Source organism: Miniopterus schreibersii (assembly GCF_964146895.1).
Source record: "Miniopterus schreibersii genome assembly, chromosome: 7".
Classification (NCBI taxonomy): Eukaryota; Metazoa; Chordata; class Mammalia; order Chiroptera; family Miniopteridae; genus Miniopterus; species Miniopterus schreibersii.
This window is the reverse complement of record NC_138108.1, coordinates 46,505,141-46,528,704: the sequence shown is the minus strand read 5'-3', so window position 1 is coordinate 46,528,704 and position 23,564 is coordinate 46,505,141. Positions and strand designations below refer to the sequence as shown.

Sequence of the window (23,564 nt, the reverse complement as noted above, 5' to 3'; positions counted from 1 at the left end):
GAAAAGTCAGTGATTCTTAATTCTTAGCACCTAATTAAGAAAAAAGGCGTGAAGGCAGGAAAGCATTAAGGATGATTACAAGTTTCTTGACTTTGGCAACAGGAGCAGTGGTGCTGGACTAAGACATCGGATGCGAGGGAAGCATGTCTAGTGGGAGTGACTGCAGTGCTCATTGTTTGACACACTGACTTTGAGATGCCTCAGGGAAATGCATGCGGTGAAATGAGTCTGAAGGTCTAGAGAGATGTCATGGTGGAGACATAGACATGCAGGTCATCTGCATAACAAAATCAAACCCTTAGAATGGATCAGACTGCCAAGGCAAGAACAGGGGACGGGAAGCGGTGAGTCGAGAACACGGGGCAATACCACGTGGGGAGGCTTGCAGGAGAGGGGACCCGATGAGGAAGAACCTGCCCAGGCCATCAAGAATCAAAAGGCAGAGATGTGGAAGATAATTAGGGGAATTCAACGCAAATGACAGAAATAGAAGATTTTTTAAAGGGCTGCAAATAATGTGAAAGTTTCTTCTGGAAAAGTGAGTTTGAAAGTAATGGTGGGAGCAGATGCCTTATTGAAGAACGGGTAAGAGATGACAAGTTAGAATAATTTTCAAAAAATGGATAGAAAGAGAAGAGAAGCAATATCAAGATGTCAGTACAATAGCTTTGTTTTGTGTTTCAAATGAGACGAGAAGATGTGATCTGGGCTGATATTTAACTTGTACATACCAACATTATTCACTAGTTGTTTATGGCTGGTAGCGACTCTGACTGGCAGGTGTATCTCTTCTGATTAGTCAGAATCCAGAGTCATTAGTCAGTGCAGAGTCATCGCTGGACATTTTTTATATCATCCTCAGTGTGATTATAAGCTAAGGGGAAGAAAGTAGAACAGGAATGGTAGAAGACATGGAAGAATGGCAGAGGCCAGCAAACTGGCCAAGAGTCTGATTTGGTCTCCTACCTCTTTTTTATGGCCCTCAAACACAGAATGGTTTTACAGTTTTAAATAATTGGGGGGGGGGGGATAAAATAAGAACATTTCATGACACATAACAATTTTATGAAATTCAGATTTCAGGGTCTATATGTAAAGTTTTATTGGAACACAGACACATCCATTTGTTTGCACAGTGTCTACCGCTGCTTCCCCATCACAGCAACAGAGTTGAGTAGTTGTGACAGCTACCAGGTGTCTTGCAAAATTCTGAAATATTTACTATCGGGTCTATTACAGAAGAAACTTGCTGACCACTGATTTATAGTGCAATTTCTGGGAAGAGAGAAGGAGAATATGGGACCAAGGGCACATGCAGAGGCCTTGGCCTCGGACAGGAGAAAGGATACTTCAATTCACCTTGTAAAACTGGCGGAAAGGGCGATGGGACTGTACGAATATAAACGGCTTGGTAGGCTCTGGGGGAGAAAGAGCAGGGAGCTCTGCCCCCACCACGTACATTTTGCACTCTAAGTTAAATGTGTTGCTGCCATCGATCATGACATTCTAGAGAACAAAAACTGTGTCGCACTCCTCTCTGTCTCCCCCACAGCTTTCAGCACTGCACCTTTCTTTCAGCCACTCTCACTAAATATTTAATTGAATCCCAGGTGAAACTCTATTATAAGCACATTCCTAGAAACCTCTGCCCTTAGGGCCTTGCATTTAATTCTCTTACTACTGGGCCTACATTTATTAAAGTTTGATGTTATGTTTAGAGGTGTAACGGAAATGGAAACTGGCTTCTTATTTAGTTAATTTCCAGTTCACTAAATGGAGTCACTGTAGTTAGAGCTAATATTCTTATTAAAATTTGTCTGCTTTTCTCTCTTTTTTTCAGCCTGAATCGTTCTATAAGTCACTAAGGGGTTTTGAAAATAATCACTATACAAATAAAAGGTATTAATACAGATTTTTTAAAGCTACTGAAAATATAAATAAAAATAAGAACAAAGTAATTGAAAATTTAATGAAGAAAAATTACTATAGGGTAGCATAAACGGCAACTGTTAGTTTATTTTGCCAGCATGGTGAGCTTTAAGCATTTGAATTTCACACCCTTGGATATACACTGCTCTTTCATGGCCATTGTCACAATTTCTACCGTTTATACTTGCTCATACAAGTATACTGCCAGCTTAGACCTGAAAAGTATTTAAATTTGTAATTTCTAACAGGTTATCTGAAAGCATTAGAACAGTCCAGGTGACCAACTTGAGGTTTACTTTTATCATGGCTGAAGCATACACATGTACAGGCATGTAGATTTACAGAAATATACATATATTCACCTTCATTGCTCAAATCGCAGAATATTTCTTGTTTACTTAAAAAGTAACAACATTACCTGTCCAGCATGGCTCAGTGGTTGAGCATTGACCCATGAACCAGGAAATTATGGTTCAATTCCCGGTCAGGGCACAAGCCTGGGTTGTGGGCTGTACCCCCAGTAGGAAGTGTGCAGGAGGCAGCCGATCAATGACTCTCATCATTGATGTTTCTGTCTCTCTCTCCCGCTCCCTTCCTCTCTCTGAAATCAATAAAAACATTTTTTTAAAAATTTTAAAGAAAAGAAAGCTGTAACCACACTCAAGAGAACACATAATCTTGTTTAAAAAATAAGTAAATAAATAAATAAAACAGCATGGCAGGGATAATCGTATTGCAATATATAAATACATCAGAACAACACATTGTACACCTTAAAGTTACTCATCGTTATATGTCAATTGTATCTCAAATAATCACCAAATTTTTAAAAAAGTAACAGCAATATGTGAAAGTATCAGTGATTTTGCCTATTACTCAATCTTTTATGAATGCAAAAATTAATTTTACAAGCACTCAGTTATCTAATGTTCTTTAGTCCCCCCAATAAATCTTTGCATCTCCACAGGGAGCTATACATATGATGACCTATAAAGATATTCATCTTGGCATGATCGTCCCTATCATTAATCTTCTAGTAAGGCGTAGATTGCTGAAAGGAAGACTCTGAAGTGACTGATGATAGTGTTATAGTGTCCAGTGACAGAGAATATAGCTATACAAGCAATATAACAGTAACTCGCCAACCTCAGATCTGCAAGCTAGTCTAACTCAGCTGTAGCACAGCCCAAACTTCCAGTAAAGTGGTGTGTCAGAAGCTGTTGAGATGGAAAGAGAGAAAGAAGAAAATGTACAAAGGGGGAAAAAAGCAAAATATTTTGCCTGTTAGCTCATATGGGAATATGGGAGTTTTAGAGTCTTCCTTCTGATTGTATTATTTTTCAACAGACACAAAATGTTGATTCTCTGCCCCTTTCCATACTAAAGCAGTCTAGTACCAGAAAATAGTCGTGCTTGGTCTGAGAAGGTGAGAAAGGTAGCAATAAAAATAGTCTGTCAACTGTTGCTACTGATGGAGGTGTACCTTTAAGGTTCCTTGTTCTAAATGGAATTAAACTTCTACAGATAAAGGCTGGGAGAAACAGAATATGGTTGACAGTTGAACATGCTTTTTACTAAGCATCGTATTTTAGACACTAACTGAATAATGTTGAAATGCATTAGATCAAGATAAATGTTGGGAAGCTGACTTTAAAAAAAAAAAATGAACAAAACATAATTTATTAGCAGACTATTCTTTGGAAGGTGTCCCAGAGTCATCCACAGAGTAAAGAAAAGGGATGTGTAATGGAACTAATAGTTGTACTAATGAGGGAAATCAGGTCCTATTGTCATCATCTAGCTGTAACACATTAGAGTTTAAAAATGTAAATTAAGAGATCAGTAAGAATGAATAGAAGAATGAATAGGAAAAATATTAAATTAGTGTTTTAAGTCATCTTCTTAGTCCCCTATTGGTCCCATATTATGAAAATACTCTGTATGTAATACTTTTTAAAAACTGACAGACCATTTTTTATTCATCCTTAATCCAAGGACAAAAGGTTACAGTTAGGCTCTATTACTTTTCTTAGGAAACTCACAAACCCTTTCATTATTTCACCTGGAAATTTCCCTCTTGTTAAATGGTGGAATTATTGAACTTCTTTCCTGAAAATATTCTGAAAATGAGAATATCCATTTTAAAGAGCATAGATATACTCCTAGAGGCAGAGGAAATTGCTCAGTGACTTCTGTAAAGCCTTTTTGAAATGATCCATGGTGCTGGACTGTGTAGTGAGAGAATTGGGTAGTTAAAACCCCTCGTTAGCACTCACCTTGACCCCACTTTTCATAACCACCCGTAAACAGTCCTTACCTGTCAATCTCTTTTCCTGAATCTTCTTCTATCATGTTACTCTATAGAGCCAACCCAAGCTTTATGCTGTCTTTTCTCTCTACCCTTAAGACGTGGTTCTCGCCCAGTGGTTCTGTCTGTGCCCACAGCCTTCTCATCTTGTAGGGTGTCACCCAAACCGCTGGAAGCTTGACTACCATGTTGCAGCATTTGCCGCCAAGCTGAGCTTGACTTAATCAAGTCACTCAGTTTTTGACAGGGAAAAAGCAACACAGTACCCAGATGATAAAGTACTACCTAAAAGCAAAGCTCTCAATATCTATGTATAATTTGGTTAACTACTAGATCAGATATGAAATGCAGGTCCGAATGTTGAACCACACTGTTCCCCTTTATGTACTTGGCTTTCAGATCTACTCCATTAGTCCTCTTTAATCTCTAAACTGTTTGTTTCACTAGTGTTCATGATGTGCTTTGGCTCACTGAAGCTTAAACAGTTAAGAGATTAAAAATGCTGTTATTTTTATATTTAGTTATAGCTGTCCACTTAACATTCCTTCAAACACTATCTGTTTACTTAACATATAAAAGGAAATACTTTAATTCCTTATATTAGTTACTAAGAACTACTACTTGTCAAATACATTTCTGCAGTAAAATAATAGAAAGTCTGAGTACTTGAGTGAAAAGAGCATTAGTTTAAAGCTAAGAAAGTGGCCACTTGAAATATTTATGCCTTACTTTTCCCATCAGTAAAACAGGATAAAGTTACAAGTGGTCCTTCTACCTTGCATGGCTATTTAAGGATGAAAGAAAATGTTTCAAACATCTCCAGAGAAAATTCAAGTTCATCAAAAGGTTGAATAAGTTCAAGTTAGGCAGCACAAACCCCCTTTAAAAGGCCACATGAAATTGGACTCATAAAGAGAGAATGGTTGAGATCTTTTTTCTTTCTCTTCAGTAGTAATTACTTACTTTTCCAATTCAATAATGATTCTTCTGGTGGTTCTGTGTTCTTGATATCCTACGAAATGTCATTTCAGTTTTGGCAATATATTCACTAAATCCAGAAATGAACTGTTCATTTAGGTTTTCTTCTCTCTGCAAATATTATAAAATTGCATTTGCTCTCTCTTGTATAAACGTAATGCCAATGTTTATAAAATTACTGCAGTATAGGTCACATTATCATCTCTTTTGTCCTAGGAAATTCTCCCCAACTAAGCTGAAATCATACAATTTTCCACAGCAGCTTATGTCCTCTTGCCTCAAGAGGACAGAACAGACAAATGTGACAGACAAAAACATAAGAAAGAATTTCTACTTTGTAAACCCCTTTTCTTTCTGATCCATCTGTTGTAGGTTTATCAGTTGGGGTGGGGGTAGTTCTCATTATCAATCAATGTCCCAATAAGCATTTCTTATGTTAATGATTGTTAAGGTCCAGTGAAATGAATGCTGAATGAATATAAATAAAAAGCTCTTTTATATGTAATATTAACACAGGAACATTTTAGTCTATGTTTACATAATGTTATTTAACACATGCCATGAATTGACAGAAAGCTTCTATTGCTAGAGTATTCGTAGACTGGCTTACATATGAGCAGATGTGTTGATCCAAAATGTGAAAATGCTCGTGAAGGCCCACTGGCGAAGCCTGAATACAGCTCCCCTGGATGTGCCAGGGTCTGTACTCTAAAAGAAACCTACCTGTAACCAGAGAGACTCTTAGATAAATGAGCGTACGCAAAATCACAGGGACTGCGCTTGAACGCGAAGCAGTTGAGGCACATCTTTTCTGTGTTTGAAAGAAAAGGAGGAAAGGGGGGAAAGTGTTGTCAAAAGTGGTAGTAATGATGATTGGTACTTGAGAAAAAGGCCTCAGAAGTTTTATAAGTTGAAGGAATTTTTAACAAGACTGAAAAAATGATACGAGCTGTTGAACAGAGAACATTTCAAGATACCCTGTCTGGTCCAATTCTCATGACCCTGTTGTGAGGGGTGGGTGGAGGAAGTGTGCAGTGCCTCTAGCTTTTCATCTGTGTGTTGTTTAGACACCTCAGCAAACACAAACAGGAAGACAGTGTTAAACACTAACTCTGTCCTCTGAGTAACAATCTGCATGTCGCCAGCACTACCAAACATGTTAAAGACAGCTATTGGAAAAGCTTGTGTCACTCTGTGTCTATATTTTAAAAACTCTTTCTCAGGAACTTGTTCAACAACATTGAGCATCTCTAATGGGAAAGGCTTGTGGTAGCCTCTAAGGATATAAATATGAATAAGACAGAGCCTTTATCTTTGTGATACCAGTTTATTGATATCTTTCTAGAAATGCGAACACATTAATACAGTTTGATGTATGATGTATAGTAGAGTAAAAAACAAAAAGCATGGAAGGGAGAGAAAGGAATGACCTTTTCCTGCCCACGTGTAAAGGATATGAAGATAATCTTTAAAGGGAGGGCACTTTCCCAGCTGGGCATGGCTCAGCCATTGAGCATCGACCTAGGATCCAGGCGATCGGGGTTCTATTCCTGGTCAGAGCACATGCCCGGGTTGCGGGCTCGATCCCCAGCGGGTGGCGTTCAGGAGGTGGCCGATCAATGACTCTCTCATCATTGATGTTTCTATCTCTGTCTCCCTCTCCTTTCCTCTCTCTGAAATCAATAAAGATATATTTAAAAATAAATAAAGGGAGGGCACTTCTGAGTGGAGACTTGAAGAGGGAGCAAGATTTTCCTGACGAAGAGAAGTGAGTGTAAGAAATCAGAGAACCATCTTATAGTTGATACTGTGTTACAGATGGAGAATGGGTTTCTATTCCAGTCTCTCCTATTTATAGTCAGAGATTTATCTACTGGTCAATACATATTAAACGTTGCCCTTAAATCGTTGCCCGAGAAACGCTCTCCAGCTAATTAATAACTGAACAAAACTCACTGTGGTGTGTTCAGGTTCAGAAGTCTTCAGCCTCATGTCTCTCTGGAATAACAAGAAAGCAGGAGTTCAACAGCTGGACGTTTGCACTGCAGGCGCCCTTCAAGCAAAAGCAAGACTTAGCATGAAGACACTAATATGTTCCCAATTAGATGCTTTCAACCTCAGGGTTTCTAATTTTTCTGCTGTTAAATTTCAGCTGGGACTATATAATGCCCATCTACAGATTTAAAAAAAAAATTCTCAAGCTCTCATCCCAATTTTAACATGTATTACATTCCTCTAGTGTTCTACTATTGTTTCTTTTTTATTTTTGTAAAAATACAATCTCTCACCTCCAGGCAAGTAAAATAATTAATCGTGATGTAGGGCTCAACAGCTGGGGACAAACAGTGTTGCTTACTGACACCTTATTGTGCTACTGCCAGTCACCCCTTCTGTTTGCCGCTTAGAGAAAGTGAGAATATATAGGTGAATCTCCTTTTAGTACCTTAAAAGCGAATTTAGAAGAACATCATAGTGTGTAGTTGCTGGAAGAAAATGTCGAAAAGGAGTCTGCTCATCAATCAAAAGCAATCATGTCTTTAGGGAGCCTGGCGTCAAGCAATAAATCCAGCTGAAGGGTGGCATGTGGAGGCAGAGTTCAATTTCCTTGAAATCTAAAAGCTTAAGCTTACAGCAGTTGAAACTCTTTGAATAATATCCTTATTTTTAAATGCTTTTCTTGTTAAATTTATTTTAGCATAATTAATTTCAATATAATTCTAGTGTTATTAAATTTTACAATGTGTTAGTAACAGGAAACAGAACCCTTGTAAAATGTAGAAATATAAAAAATAAACATTACCTATTACTTACTGTCCAAGAGATGACAATTTTTATAATTTTGATTTTATATTTCCAATTGTTTAATATTCATATATATTTGAAATATTGAGATCACAGTGTGTATGTTACTTTGTACTCACACATAATCCCATAATTCCTTTAGTTCCTCTCCAGTCATCTTTTATACATATTCATTGTAATTATATTTGTTTATATTTCTGGCAAAGTTTTACACTGGTGGTTATTTTGTGAACATTTTTATTGTGTTTGTATACTTGCAGTGATTCTGATTGTAATGGCTGTCTGATAGTGCACTACATTGATAAATACATATTAAATATATTTAGGTGATTTCAAGTTTTAAGTATTATAAGTGTGGTTCTTGAAATGTCTTTGTATTTCAAAGCCTCATTCTTCTGGAAGTCCATTAAACCGTAAATTTATTGCTGCTACCTAATTGCACAGTAGCCATAGACTATAGTAAGTGAGAGTAACAAGGAAATGGAGCAATGGAGCCATGGCTTCCTAGGTAAAAAAAAAATACTGTATAAATAAAAATGTAACAAGCATATGTAGACAACATTAAAGCCACCACACTGTGAATGGCTGGGAAACAGTAGCAATAGAAGGCCAAATTTTTCTCTCAGCCATCATAATTGCACCTTCCATGGATAACTATCAGTAATTAAAGAGGCAAAGATCCAAAGCACGCTATAGCCTCCAAAGAGTAGCAGTTGCTGTAGTATTCACAGTTGTGAGCTCAAGTTATCGGGTCTCATAATATTCAGATAAAAATGTGTGTACACCTCTCCCTATTCTTAATCCCACATGGTTTGCTATTCACATAAGAAATTCTTAGAATATCTGGATAGAATTTATTGAGACTGTGATCAAACTAGTTTTTACTAGTTGATTTACAAGAGTAGTGGCTTTTTTTCAATGGCATGTTGATATTCTAAACAAAACCTGACCACCAGAATGAAATAGCACCACATTCTGATATGAAGGGACACGTATGTACTATGAGCACATGTGTACATAACGATCATGCCAGTATAATAAGGGTGTGTAATTTCCTTCCCTCCATAGGTAAGCATTAGAGCCAAACATGCTTGGATCATGGTTTCATGTAGTAGTGTTCTTTGATAAAAATAGACATGAATAATGAATACTAAATAGGAAGCTGACTATATGAAAAAGAAAGAAAATGCATGCCTCATTTCAAAGAAGCCAGTTGCTAGCATTAACATCAAGCCATGGGATTAAGCTCATTAAAACATTTGCCTAAAGGAGAGATCGAATTTATTTCTTGTATTTCTTCATGTTGTATGATTAATGTAAGGCATGGAGGTGGATTTTGTGATCTGGATCGTGATTTTAATCCACGTAGAACACTTTCACATAATTTTCTTATAGGAGCACCACAATTAAGTTCAGTTGAAGTTTTAGTCACTCTTTGTTCTTTCTTGACCTTCAATCAGGTCACTGAGAGAAAATACTATACCCTTAAAAGTTAGCTTTGGTGAAAGGAATTGCGAATCTGCATAATAGATTTTGTCTGTGTGCTCGTCTGCTGGGCATTGAGCATTCAGACGCCAAGGTGGCATCTTTGTATCCTTAGAGTCCTATACTCTTGCCTGGCTCATGGTGGGCATTCAGCACTTACCACTGAATGCTTCCATATCTAAGCTTCCTCTTATATTTCTAGCCTCGGTTAATGGTATCATCCATGCTATCTCCCAAATTAAAAATCCTAGATTCAGGGTTTTCCCTCACTCTCAGGCTAAGTATTTGTTGATTCACTTCCTCAGTATCTTTCCTCGCCATCCCCAGGGCTGCCACTGTCTCCATTCAGATCTTTATAACTTTTTTCTGGGATATTTCAACAATTTTATTTGGTCTCCCTTCCAGGTCTTCTCTCCAGTTCATTCTCCAGAGTTACCTAATAAAACACCGTTGTAAACAAACCACCTAAACACCTGCTATGAGTACAAACCCAAATCTCATCAAGATTAAATAACCTCCCCATTTTCACAGTGAAAATTTCAGTTTCCTTCAGACATACATTAGCCATGCCTCAGAATCTGTATATATTCTAGCCCTTCTGCTAGAATATTTTTCTCCTTTCCTACAAAAGAACTCCTATTCATCCCTTAAGATTTATTTTGTACATCACCTCTTCTGTGAGGTCCACCGTGACTACCTTACGTAACGTGCTTTCAGCAGAGCCACCCTGCATCAAAGCCATAGTAAGTACCTAGGTTTGGATGCCGAGTCTGTCACATTGGCAACTCACTTAACCAATTTGTCCCTCAGTTGTCTCATCTATGAAATGGAGGTGGTAAAAGTAGCTACCTCATACACTTGTCAAAATGGTTATATGAGTTAATATGTGTAAAGCACTTCACTCTTAGTGCTTGATAATTATTTTCTATTTTTACATAGCAATATTCACTCCTGTTTTTATGTTCCTGTATATTTTTCTATTATAGAACTTATCCCAATATGTTGTAACTATCTCCTTATATCTGTCTCTACTTCTTGGTGGAGAACCACATAGCTTGCTTGCAAACTGACTTATTCATTTGTTTAAATTTTAAGAGCACTGAACCAGATTCTGAACATAGAGTGCTCAGTGAATGCAAAATGAATAAATGTGCCCAGCCGGTGTTGCTCAGTGGTTGAACATCGACAGTGCACCAAGAGGTTGCCGGTTCGATTCCTGGTGAGGGGCATGCAGGAGGCAGCTAATCAGTGTTCTCTCTCATTAACGTCTCTATCTCTCCCTCTCCATTCCTCTCTCTCTTAAAAATCAATAAAAACTTATTTTTAAAAAAATTTTAAGTAAAAAATAAAATGAATAAATGTATGAGAGAATGAATAAATTAATTAATTCATAAACTTAGACTGTTATTGTATGTCTCTGTAATACAAATCAAAGTAGATTCAATATATTATTCAAGTATTTGTAGACTTTTGCTGGTAAAATAAAATATAAGAAACTCTTTATCTTGTGCCTTGACCCCAAAAGCTATCGCATAGGCTTTTTAGTTATGGTGCAAAGTTCCCATTGACACAGAAAAGCCACTGGTCTTATTAAATAATAATAATAATTATTATTATTATTGCCCGCTCCATTCATGTTTGATTTTCACATATTCTGCTTGACTCCATATTTTTTGTCTCAGATTAGACATCTAATTCAGCATAAAAAGAAATCATTATAATCAACTTTGATGGTCACTGAGAAATAAATGTTTCCTTTGTGTTCTCAGAGAGGAGGTTTGCTTCATTTACTCTTTTCTCTTGATCAATGCTGTTTTCTAACGCCTTTGTGGTGATAAAGAGGCTGGAGGGTGGAGGGAAAATCTGGATACTTTCATCTCTGGGTCACTTTGGATAAAGACTTCTTTACAGCCATGTGCAGATGATTTATGTACATATTGTGTACCCAGTAGCAGCAATTATAGAACTATTCCTACCGCTTAACTTGTATCATTCTGAGTAGCCATTCACTGGCTGCTTAACACCTGCTACTTGGGTAGTCAAATATCCAGATAGAACTCCAATAGGCTTGTTTATTTTCGTAGGTAAATAGTGTGTGTATCTGGGGGCTGGGAGGGGGGTGGCTTAAGCCTTAGTTTGCATTAGCCAAAATGATCTGTGTGTTTTTTAATCTTTGTAGTAGAATTAGGACCTGTTTGTCTAACTTAGAAATAAGATAACAGAAAGAAATAGAAATACTCTCCTTTATGTACTTCATTTAAGGGAGGTCCTATGATTACAGTCTTTCATCGCCTCCCAAACACAGCATTCACAATATTTGATAGCAATAATTTTTCACGGTATTTGAAAGTTGACAAACCTAGGACAATACAAATCACAATACCTGTGAACTTGCTAAATCTGTCTAATAAAACTAGTTTAATGTTCTCTACTTGTCATATGTAATTGGTAAGTGAATCATAGAACCGTTGACTTTTAAGGTTATAAATGAGATCGGAGAACAGTTTATCCAACCAAACTTAAATTATTTCTTTCTTTATGACAGATTCCTTTCTCTTCAATCCTCAGTCTCTACCTTTGGTTCAGACCCTCATATTTCTTCCCACCTCCTCTTCATCAGACTCTGCTGCTGACTAGAGGCTCCACCCGTTTTGTCACTCCTCAGCTGTCATAATTGTCTTCTTGGCTCATCACTTTGACCATTCCTCTTTTCTCATTCCTTGGTGACTTCCCAACATCGTACGCATTGCAGAAATCTCCTCACCTCAAGCTTCCGAGCACTTCAAGGAGAACCAGGCTTCCCTTTTCTCTGCCACCCTCCCAACACACGCCTAAACCTCCAGTCACCCCAATTTCCTCAGAGTTCCTCTCATGAGTTACTAAAGCTCTTGCCCTTGATTCTGAGCTTTCCCCAAAGCATCATTTTGCCACTGGGAATCCCCCTTTCTCCCAGCTACTAATGTAACCTCTTAACCGTTCATTCAGAGGCTCCATTCTTACAATACATTCTCCTCAGATCATTCAATGCTTCTCCGCTTTGGACACTGCCTAAATTATTTTGCTTTTCGTTTCCACCCTCCTAAGTTGTATTTTCTTTTAATGCACTCATTAAACGCATCCATTTCATTGAATAATATTCAGTAATTTCGCTGAATACGCCTATCAGACTGTCCTTTCGTGTACTTTTAGGTTGTCTTTGTCATACACATGTAAATATTTTCCAGTTATCAATTGCTCAGTAACTACCACAGCAATTAGTGGCTTAAAACAGCAACCATTTTATTATCTTAAAAATTCTACTAGGTGAGAATTTGAGACAAGCTCAGCTAGGTGATTCTTCACATAGCGACAGCTGGGATTACTTCATGGTGCCCCCTGGTGGGTGGGTAGGTTTGGAGTGTCCAAGGTGGCTTTACCCACCTGTGATGCAACAGCAGCGGCTCCGACACGGCCGGGCTGGGACTGTTGACCAGATCGCCTCTATGTGGCCGCACCGTGGCAGCCTCAGGGTGCTTGATGCTCTCATGTGGCAGCTCAGAGCTCCTGGAGAGAGTGCTACCAGAGGCTCAAGTAGAAGCTCCAAGGTTTCTTAGGACCTAGCCTTGGAATTTCCAGAACATTACTTCTGCAGCCTCTATTGGTTAAGCAAATGATTAAGAGTAGGTTCGAATAAAGGTGAGGAAAATTAGACTCAACGTCTTCATGAGAAAGATAGCATAAAATTAGCAGTCATCATTATATATATATTTTACATTTTGACATGCGTAAATGATTTTTTATTATAATATAATTTCCTGATTTTAAGAAACTATTGAAAATAAATTGTATTGATTGTACATAAAATGCATGTTAAGTCAATAAAATATTCAAAGTTTATAAAACATGTCCCTAATTTACCACTTTCCCATAACATGCTCAACAATTTTTTTTTTTTTAGCTAGATAGACTGTAATCTTCTTGGAAACAGTATATATTTCACTTTTATATCCCTAACAACTATCTCAGAGCTTGGTACATGGCAACCTCTCAGTAAATATTTATTGAATTGAATCGAATTAGTCCTGGATTTTGAAGCTGTCATGGCCAACTTATTGACTTCTGTGAATGTGCTGTAAGATAGAATGATATGTAGAGAGAAAATCCAGCCTGATCAAGTGTAAATCCAATAGGAGGTACTGGCACATATGCCAATTAATACAGTTCCAGGGAACACAGGTCATGGTACCGGTAAATCTCCATCTTCTTTCATGTAGTAGAATGTCCAAGGCATTATCCACTTAGCATGTCTGTGCGCAAATTACTGCATGAGCTAAATAGCAAACATTTAGGTTACTTCTGAAAAACTTTATTTTGTAAAAAAGGATAGCAAACCAAATGATTCTATTATCAATCTTTATCATTAGAAAAAAATAAGCTAATAGAATCAGTAGTAAGAATCAAAATATCTTTTTTTCAATTCACAGCTTTTAATATAACAAAGTAAATGAAAACATCTTTTTAATCTTGGATGAAATTTGCTTATTTAAGCTATGATCTTGTGTTTCTCTGTTAATTTCAAATTTAAAGAACCTTGGCTGATGAAACTGTTATATAAGCGCAGGTTCATTGTGTAATGTGAGAATCAGAAACTCTGCTGCAGTTCTCGTGGAAGGATGGGTATATTTTGTAATTTACTTTAATCTTGAAGCAGTTTTATGAGATTTGTTTTAAATTACTAAATTTATTTCTATTTTTTGCTGCATGGATTAGAAAAAAAAATCAATTCTTGTTTCCAAAAGTCTTATCTACTTATTATATCAATTTGTCTCTGCTATTAGGATAATGCCTTTAAAATTATTTTAAACAATCATTAAGATTTACATCATTTCTTCTTCTTTTACTAATATTAGTTGACAATGCTTGGTTAAAGCCAATTTAGGGAACTGAAGTAAAAAATTATTCCTATATATTTCCATAACATGCTTTCCAAAGACTTTTCTGTTCCTGTTTTGCAGTCTTGAAAACTAAGGCATAAGATGCTAGAATAACTCAAGGTCATTTAAGATAATAGTAGACCTGGGAAGATTATTACTATTTCATGATCATTCTGTCTCTTTCTAGATCTCTCTAGCTCTATTGTCCACCTTTAAATACCTTTTTCAATATTAATGAATTAAATAGGCTCTTACAATTAATACATTGAGTTTGTAATCTTTTCATTGGAGACTCACTGTTTTACTGATAATGTGTTTTAATTGCCAGCTATTTCTATATTCCTTGTATTTATCATTTTTTCTTACTGTAAATTATTTTTTACATGCATTCGTACAAACTCCAAATATATGTGGTTTTTATTTCCAATTTTATACCCTTGGCCCCTCCTCCCTAGAATTTGGAAATAATTTAGTTTTCTGCTGGTTCTTTTCTTCCATTTGGCAACCATTTTATTTCACTGTTTTTGAAGTGATGCAGTAAGAGAAAAATGGCTGCCTTTTGTTTATTTCTTGTACATTAACATGATGACATCATCAAAGATATTAGCTAGAATGTACATATCTTTAAAAACCCAGAGGTGCAGGATAAGTCAGGAACAGCCTGGTCTTTTTTTTTTCTCTCCTTCCAATGCCCCAAGGTTTTGTAGCTTTAGCGTAGCTCTTGATGCAGAGGGGAAAATGAACATGAGCATTTGGGACCAAATACGTTAAAATTGTGGCACTTAAAACATATCAGAATATGTTTCAGTATTCAAAAGAACTCACCAAAAGGCATTTACTTAAGTCTCGAAACATTCTAAATCAATACTAACCCTACAAAAAATATTGTAAAGAATGATATTAAGTCATTGTATTCAGAGATGGGGCATTTTAGCCACGCTTGCCTATTCTAGCTTAAAATTATTTTTAAAAACTTCAATTGACACAAAAAATTTTGTGATAAGTATTTCCAAAAAGTAATTTATTAATGGGAGGCTTAAGCAGTTATGTAAATTTGCTATTTTTTAAATTACTGAGTTACTTACAACCACTATTAAAATGGACTGTATATCTAACTATACAGAAAATTTGTTTTCTGATCTTCAGCTATGGTGCTTCTGACTTTTCTTTCTGTGTTCTTTGTTGCATTTTGCATTATTTGTCATAAGATTTCCATTGAGATTAACAGGCAACAAGCTTTCAATTACCAATTCAATTTAGACAGATGATTAAAAATATAAGAAATAAATTTTTTTAAAATCAAATTCCAATAGCTAAATGTTTTGGCTTTTTTTATTTGGAAATCCACAATCTATTTTCAAATTCTGAGAAGTCATTTTAGGTGTTTATTTTTAAAATATTTTTAGAAAGATAATCAGACTATAGACATGCACATACATACACATGTGTGTACCTATATATTAATTTAATATCTATACAGCAGAAAATTCCTGTTTATGTTGAATAGTCAGCTCTGAAACTACTTGTTAACACTGAAATCAGATAAGGTAAACCATATGCTTTATTGAGGTAAGCTGTCTAAAATAAGTTACTGCGATTTTAAGAATTAATATAAACCACATGTTCTTTAGATCTTTAAATTGAAATCTTCATTGTTCTTTTAAGTCAGCTGTTCTAAGAATGTGTCATCTTTTGAGAAGATAAATTAATCATCTGCCTCATTTATATACATCAATAAAAGAGATTCCCCCCTCTTATCTATTTTGTCAAAAGTAATTAGAAGATCTCTGTTTTTATTCACATATAGTATCTACCAGTGATTGAGATTTTCATAGAGGAGATTTTGAGGGAAACAGCCACTTAGCCTTTCTCTGCCAAGAAAAAGAAACACCAGCAATCTAACAGTTAAAACATACTGTCAAATCATTCAGTTGAGCAAAGGCTCTTTAATAACATTTGTACAAAAGTACTTTCAGAAAGCAGAAGGTAGGAAATGGCTTTTTGCTAGTTCCCCTTCCTTAGATAATTATTCAGCGTCTTATTAAAATAAAATCGAGCTAACATCCTTTGAATGCTGGCTCAAACGTTTTTCTCTAATAATAATTTTTAAAAAATCTTGTGAAGGGATTTCCATAAGTTGTGTTGCATTAATGACTTAGAGCAGCTTCATAGTCTGTTATTCCTTCCTCCTAGCAGACCTCAGCTGATAAAAATATCCACAGACACAGTGAAGTCAGTGGCATGCCTGGCTTTCTCAGACAAAACTCCCATGTGATCACATATAGGCAGCCTCAGTGAGGCTGATGCCGTGCAGCTAGCAGTAGGTAATGAGTCTTTGTGCAGAGTGAAGCTCTTGTCGCTGAACAATAAAGCATACGGTACCAGCAATAAAACACAGGGCTGGCAAATTTAAGAAGATTCCGCTGAACCAGGAAGAGCAGTGCCTTTGGTGATGCTGACACATATTATAAAATGATAAGCAATTTATTTTGGATTCTAATGAATAAAGACTGCGAGGACTGAGACTGCCGCTATTTGAACAGGTCAGTGATTTTATAAATTACTCCAACACTTCCTTGCATTTGATTGGATTTAAATTAGAATGGGCTGATGTGTGTTTTGCCTTAAACAAAAACTTTGCAAGATATTTGCAGTGTGTAATATGAAGGATGCACTTGAATTGACCCAATGTGATGAAATTGTTGATGTAGTCAGATGCAATAGAGAAATGTTTATATGATTATAGTGAACTGAAAACTTATTTATCCTATTTAAAAATTAATGGGTAAGAGAAAAATTCCTCCGGTAGTTTCTAATCTTCTATATATACAGAAATAATATAAAACTGAATACTACTAATAAATAGCTCAAATAAAAAGCTTCTAATTTATTTTTCCAGCATTAAAATGTATTGTATTTCAATACTTTGCACATCTTATAAATTGGATTAAATATCATTCAGAATTTATTAATGCCTTTCAATATACTGCAAGAGGAAGGTTTGGAACATTTAATTATTTCAATAAAAATATTTTAAATAAGAATTTTGAAATGTTAGTAATGCTATCTATTAGAACAATGTATTTTATATTCAAATATAGTAATATTATATATCTATATTATTCTGTTGTGTGCTTTTTATTTTTTATGTTGTATGTCCTTTGATAGATGGAAAATGCTATTGCAAAAAACCTTTTATTTCGTAGATATTATTCACTCACTAATGAAAAAAAATTAGCTCAATTGTAAAAAGAATGGATTAATTATGTGATGATGCATATTTCCATTGACTCACCATTTAGAAAAGAAGAATATGTGCCTTCATGTGTATTCATAAAAATATGTACATGCATGACCTTCTATATCGTGAAAATAACCACTTCTTAGATTTATGAGCAATAGAGAAGTTTGTGTTTTAAATAGATTGCTGTGTGTAGGAAGACAAGGGAAGAAATGACTCTAACAAATAATAGCACAAGGCTGAACACCTTTTCCAAAGACAGACAAGCATTGCTGCTGCATGAATCTTTAGATTTAAATACATAGTTTAACTTTGCTCTGCATTTTTACTGCTATATTGTTTTCAAGACAACCCGGGAGCTAAATCCTTTATAATTACTTTCTTGGACACCATTTAGGACGATTGCCTTTAAGACACTAGGGCACATTTAATATTTTATGGAATTATTATAGCGACTTTATGTAGAGTGGCTAAAATAAATGTCTGCCCGTAAAATGCTGTTTAAACCACAACAAAAAGAAATCCCCTATGTCCCTTGATTATGTGTGCAATGCTATGTATTCCAGTGGGGAAGAAAAATCAGCTATGTTTCGAAAACAAGGGAAGTTAATGAAAAATTTAAATTGGCCTTCCACATGTATTTCAACGGAGTAGCTGACTCTGGGTTTCCTTAGTTACCGGAGCCGATGTGACAGCTCCTTTTGGGGCGCGCGGGGAGAGCAGGACGGGAAGGCAGAGTTAAGAAGCACTTGGCCTTTAATAGACGCGGGGGCTGCGCCGCCGCCCGCCCGGGAGCCGGTGCCCGCCCCGCGCCCGCCGCACACCCCGGCGGTCGCGGTGCCGCGGCCGAGCCGCAGCCCCCGGCCCTTTCCCAGCATTCCGCTCCCGCCGCTGGGGGGCCGCCGAGCCCTATGCAAATGAGCGGCGCGGGGGCTGCGGCGGCGGCCGCGGGGGAGGGGGCGGAGGGAGTTCAAAGGTCACGGGGCTGCGGGAAGCTGCCGGGCTGCGGGGGAACAGGCCCGGGCCGCTCGGCGGCGGCGCCGTGCGGCCCGCGGGGGAGGCGCTGTCCCCGGGGGAGGGCGTCGCGGGCGCGCCGCAGCCGCTTCGAGCGCACGCAGGTCGGTGACCTCTCCCCGCGCGCCCGCTTTTCTTTCTAGAAAGGACAGTGGGAGGAGATGGGCTGTTCAGTTCACTGCGGAAGTTAAGCAGGGCGTCCCCGGCTCCAGGCTTCCCTTCTCTCGTTTATTTAAATCTCCTTGTTTTCTGGATTGAAACACGGGTGTTCTGTTCACATGGAATAATGTCATGGGAGAAAATCCTGCGCTTGGGCTTTCAATAGTGACATTTGGGGGGAAAGTTTTTGATGGCAGAGAGACACCTGGGTTGAAACAGCAAGATAAATGTCAGGACTTGGAACTTTTTAGAGGATTTTCAAGTTTTTAAGAAATGTATTTTAAGTAAGAACTGGGTTCTTAGCCTACGGTTCTTGGGAGGTATCTGGAATTAAATAACAGTGTTCTTTTGTTCATATCCCACACGACATCGTGACAGGTTTAATAAGTTGTGTTTTCATTTTATTTTAAGAGAGGGTGTCAGCTTTCAGAGTCTTTATATTTTATTGCTAAGCACCTTATCAGAGAAATAATTTATTATTTTGGTGTTGCATCCTTTAAGTGCTTCTTTAATCTTCCTCGTTGTTATTAATTTTCATTGGGACTTTTTAGACTATGCTATTTTGAACATGTTCAACTTCCTATGCCATTTCCTTTTAGTTAACTTGCATAGTAAAGCGATCCCCATAAATGTCACAGGCAGGACAAAAGTCTGTTTTTTCTATGCACTAAATATCCCACTTTTGTAAAATGTGCGATTACATCATAGTAGACCCTTACCTGTGCCAAACAAATGTGTACTCTCTTTTATTGTTCATACTGATTTTTTAATTTCTAAAACATATTTTAAATAAATGTAAAGCATGATTAAATTATGTTTATCCACCTCGTTAAAAAATTTTAAATACATCAATTCAGCAGTTAAAATGTTGATGAGAAGTATTGCATCAAGGCAGCATCTGTCTACATCACAGGTTGTATGTGTATGAAAATATTTTGGAAAGATGAAGAGGCAAAATAATGTTTAGTCATGAAATTACTGCTTTATGCTTTTATATTTGCATAAGATATTTTAAAATGAATTTTATGAAGCTTACATACAAAGAGCTAACACATGTTTAGGTAAACTTAATTACTTTCTTTGAACTGAAGAGAGGATGTTAATTTATTTATCATGATTAAGACTTAGTAGTTTGACAATCATATCTTTTATTTTAAATTGGGGGGTGAGGAGTAGACCAAAACAGGAGGTTGACCAATGAAACAGTAAAGGACAATTATTTTAACTGTTTATGAAATCACTTTGTTGTAGTCATTCAGGTCCAGATTCTCATCCTTTATCACTATGGGGACAATATGACATCCAGGATTCTGAGATTAATTTAGGAAAAGGAATTCATGTTTTGTGTGGTTTTTAAAATTGCAAAAACTGCTAATTTTTTCTAAATTCTTTCTCTTTTGAAACTTTCAATAATGACTGCAGCTAAATGGGGTGTATTTCAAATAAATTGTTTTTTCCTTATGTTGAATGGAATACACTGTCCTCTATTTCAAATAACATTTGTAAATGTTTGTCTTATATATGTGTGTATATATAATTTATTATGAAATATATATACATTTTATATGTATATTACATTATATATAATATATTTTGCTATCTATACATGCATACATATATATATTTTTTTCAAACAGCCAAATAAAATCTGTCTAATGGTCAATCCTATTTAATTCAACAACTTAGGAAAACAAATTTTTTTAATTTTACTTTTAACTTGGGTAATGCCCATAGTTTGTATATACAGTATTAACCTCTGTGTGTATTCTAGGAAGAGCACAGGAAGGAGAAAGGAACACAGTTTAAAATTCATTTTAGGCAGTACAATATTATTAACTTTGTAAATGCAACCACTACCAGTAAGCACATTCTGAACATAGACTTAAAAATAGTGTGGACAAAGGAGAAGAGCCTGGGAAGATTCTTAGAGAAAACATGGTATTAGACAAATGTGAAATAAAGAAAATTTGTGTGCTTCCGTGAGGCAGGAGAGAGTTTTATATGTCCTACAGCAAATTTATGGCTTTGACTATCCTGGATAATTTATATCTCTATGCAAATTCACTCAAAACTGGGAAGTCTTTTTTGCATTTGCTTGAGCCATACAAATCTCAGCAGCATGTACATACTAAGTTCATGGTCTGAATATTTAAATGTATATAAAAATGATTTTGTGCAAATACACAAATCAAATCAAATTTGGAAAGTAAAGAGTAAATAGAGTGATGTAAAAACAAATCACTGAAGGATATGCAGTTAGTGTACCAAGAAATGGTGTTATATCAGACTTCAAAGGAATCTTTAAGGGCTTTTCAAAAATTAATTTCCTGCATTCTGATTACCAGTCTGTCTTTTTCATCACTTGAAACTAGAGACCATATTGTAAGCTTGGAAAAGAGTTTAGGGCAAATATGTTGTACCCAGTCTAGCAGTATGGAAGAGAGTTTAAACTCTGCAAATAACTGTTGTCATCTCAAAATTGCAAGTGTATGTTTTAAGTTGTGTTATCATTATATGTGCCCTTCTCTTGAACTCCTGGTGCTTATGAATAGAAAGAAAAAAAAATTATGTAGATAGAAAGAAAATGCTCAAAATAATTGAGTATTCAAAACAATCACATTTGTTTATTTTAACCTGGCATTTCTTAAGAAACAATCAAAACACTGATTGCCTTTTTTAAAATAATTTATTTGGAATTAATATAGAATTGTATCTATTTTATTGAAAAGTGTAAGTACAATAAAATTGTAAAATTATTTTTTAAATTTTATTTTTATTCCATATTATTAGACACATAGTGATGCTATAATAATACTTTGTCTAGAACAGTTGGAAAATAATCAGTGCTAAATAAGCCAATTTTCCAAATAGGTAAAATTTATAATTTTAATGTCCAGTTTTTTAAAATGTTGATTGCTTTCATGGAAGCATAATATAACACAGTGGACATCAGTTTGGGCTTTTCTTCACGGTACAATAACTATTATTCCCACCATTACCTTAACTTAGTGCAAAAGATAAACTGTTCTCTAACAAGCAGTGGTGATGCTAGTATATGTTTTTCTGTATGTAATTTTATATGCTTTTTATATATTTATATGCTTTTTATAATTTTACTCTGTTTTCTCATGCTAATATTTATTTTTATTACAGTTAACAATTACTCCTTATCTGAGAGCAACCTGAGAACCAAGTTTATGCACTTTCTTGTACATTAAATTCTAAATCATTTAGACTTTGATGGGCAAAGGGAGAGAAATAAACATCCCTTTATACTGCTATGTACTGAACTTATGACATGCACATAACTAGTATATTGAGCATAGGAACATAGGAGATAAAATTTATCTTAGTTTTTTCTTATGTTCATAATTTTGAAAATCATGTTTGAACTCTACATAAATTAGAAGTTGTTCTTGTTGCTACAATGAGAATCTGTCATATTAAACCATCAACAGGAATTTGAAATTATTTTGTCTAATAGGAAGTAAAGAAGTGCTAACAGTTATACAAAAGAAAACATACAGACCAATTTTTTATTTGTGGTAATTGATGAATCATTGATGTCATATACTTATTCTTCTCAATTTTAGGGTTGTGGTCTATTTCATTGTCAAATCCTGGGCCTTTGAGATTCATCACTTCTCACCACCATACTAGCTAGGAAGAGCTATTACTTGCACAAACCTTCAGCTCCATGCAAGCTTATGAATCCATATATTCATTTAAAAATGCATTAATTGTGTGTGTGTGTGTGTATGCGTGCACATGCACACACTTTAAATTTTCCCCAAATCACATACAAGAAAAGTAACACAACTGAGCTATCAATCTTTATTTCTTTGAAAATTTACTAATTCAACTATGTGTTAAGATACACAAGGTAGCTAATACCATACCCACTAATAAGTGTTCTCATTCACTCTGAAGAACTTGGAAGATCTGTAGGAATGTTGATCCATGAACTTAGTGTCAAAATATACTGTGTAAGAATGAGAACTTGTCCACAGTATTGGAGAAAAGCTTCCTATCCTGGGCTTCTTTGTCCAATAGCATTTTAAAAGGCCTGAGAACTACTTTAATAGACCTGGGTTATGTTGTGAGATGCAATAAAACCTTGTAAAGTTAGGGCAATTTATGAACAACTAAAAAACCAGGAAAATATTGCATATTGTTTTCTGGATAGGTATGTGCTTTTATTATGTGTTGGGTATGTGAGTTCACGCTATGTAATGGAGTGTGAAGAGGCTTAATAGGATAGTGGTTAGAAGCTTAGGTTCAAGTTCAAGTTGCAAACCTGGTGTCACTTCGAAATATGTTCTGCTTCTGAACAATCCATGTGGCCTTGGACATGGTACTTGAAATCTCTAAGCCTCAACTTTTTTCATCTGCAAAGTGGGCATAATTTTGTCTCTATCAACATTTTTTTAATGAAAATGAAATGGCATAATGCATGCCTGGCACATAATAGCATTATAAACAATAGCTAATATTTTTTAAACCACAGGAATTGATTCCCTTGTGTTGATAAGCAAGTTCAGCTAAAGCCTAGAGTTAGAGAATCTTGATGAAACATCGTAGATTTCAATGGATGAGAAAGAAACATGCTTTCCAAAAACAGAAACCCATGAGGAATTTATTGGAGGTCATGCCTTGGTAGTACTGAGCAGCTGATACCTTCTTTTCAGATAGGGCACTTAGAGAAGGCAGTCACCATATAGTCATCAAGGATCAA

General features: G+C 35.9%; 1 protein-coding gene across 4 annotated transcripts in view; it reads left to right on the top strand.

Annotated features, from left to right (window-relative positions):
- Nucleotides 1-23,564, top strand: part of CSRNP3 (cysteine and serine rich nuclear protein 3) — a 171,500-nt gene that overhangs the window by 68,552 nt on the left and 79,384 nt on the right. Inside the window, exon 1 of one of the 4 annotated variants that reach the window (XM_081142805.1) lies at nt 16,703-16,958. The exons of 2 other annotated variants lie outside the window; for them this stretch is intronic. The gene's annotated coding sequence lies outside the window, so the exon portion shown is untranslated. Of the gene's footprint in view, nt 1-16,702; nt 16,959-18,745; nt 18,775-23,564 lie in introns of those variants that run through there. One more of the 4 variants, XM_081142806.1, reaches the window with a different exon arrangement.